Genomic DNA, 1,686 nt, shown 5'->3' with positions numbered 1-1,686 from the left:
ACTCAAAATTTTTCCCACAAGCTTTTTTTTTTGGGGGGGGGGGGCGGTGCGTAACTATCAATATGTAACAGCAACTGTACAGGCACTTGGTTTCCAACTCAGAGACTAAGAGTAAGGAGGCTCCAGGTAGAAGCTCAAGCCCTCTCACACTGGCTACCTCCACCATCCTGAACGCAGAGACTCAAGCCAGGAATAGACAACTCCACCTACTGCAAGAAAAGAAAACAGAGTTCTGAGACTTTTCTTTCTTTCTTTTATTTTTTTGCTCTTCTCATCCAATCTCCTTTACTCTTCAACCTCTGGTCCTCACAACCTCAACATTTGTGAAACCAAGAACTTTGCATGAAATAGGACTTTAACAACTTAATCACCAGAATAATATAATATAGAGGAATTGCATATGCCCCCCTTCCCCCCCTTTTTCTTCTTCTTATTTTCTTTCTCCCACTCACTTTTTTTTCTTTCTGTCCTTGTTATTTTTTTCTTCCTCCCCCTATCCCACTTTCAACCTCCTAACTTTTACTATTTATATGTAGGGTGATTTTCTAAATACAGATAGGAGTTTGTATACATTCTTCTGTAAATTACCCCTGTCTATTCGTTAGAGTTCTCCAAAGTTGCTAAGTTAGATTAACCCCGTACTGTCACTCCTTTCCCCCTTAATATAATGTCCTATGCCTGACCCTCGGTTTTCCATATGCCACCAGAAATGGCCTTTTATGAAACTAATGACTATATTTTAAATAATGATTGAAGCCAACATCTGTAGAAATAGAGTCTAACTATAAATGTATTAATAATGAAAACTTGCTCATAGATGATGTCCTATTGATATTGGGAACTGTTAACATTATCTACGCTAAGCCTCAGGCCAGCATCATTTCTAAATGGAGAAAAACTGAAGGCATTCCCTCTAAAATCTGGAACAAGACAGGGATGCCCTCTCTCATCACTTCTGTTCAACATAGTTCTTGAAACACTGGCCAGAGCAATTAGACAGACAAAAGAAATTAAAGGAATAACTATAGGAAAAGAAGAACTTAAACTAGCACTATTTGCTGATGATATGATTCTATACCTAGAAGACCCCAAAAAACGGACACCTAGGTGATTGCATAACTTAACTGTTATAACTTTTGATGCTATAAACATGGGATGAATGTATCATTATAGTACACTGTCTTTAATTTTTTTTTTTTTTTGGTTTAACACTGAGGAGTGGTATGTCTGGATCATATGGTGGTTCCATTACTAATCCTTGGAGGAACCTCCATATTGTTTTCTATGTTGGTTGCATTAATTTACAATTTCACAAAGAATATATATGAGTTCTGTTATCAACATAATAAATGTATCATTACCAGCAATTTTTATTATTTGTATTCTTTTTTTTTCTAAATAAAAAAATTTTCTTCCTCACAACATCATACATGTATTCTGTATAATGATGAGGGTTTCGTTCTATCTTCCTTGCAACTCTCCTTCTCCCTCCTTTTCCCTCCCACCTCTCTTCCCTATTTAGTGGTAATCTTCTTCTCATGCTCTTCCTCCCTATCCCATTTTGAGTCACCCCCCCCCCCTTATATCAGAGAAGACATTCGGCATTTGTTTTTTAGGGATTGGCTAACTTCACTTAGCATAATCTGCTCTAATGCCATCCATTTCCCTGCAAATGCCATGACCTTG

The sequence above is a fragment of the Marmota monax genome, unplaced genomic scaffold (assembly GCF_021218885.2).
Source record: "Marmota monax isolate L192 unplaced genomic scaffold, Marmota_monax_Labrador192_F-V1.1 WCK01_AAM20220418_F8-fsc00271, whole genome shotgun sequence".
Classification (NCBI taxonomy): Eukaryota; Metazoa; Chordata; class Mammalia; order Rodentia; family Sciuridae; genus Marmota; species Marmota monax.
This window is presented reverse-complemented; position numbering follows the sequence as displayed.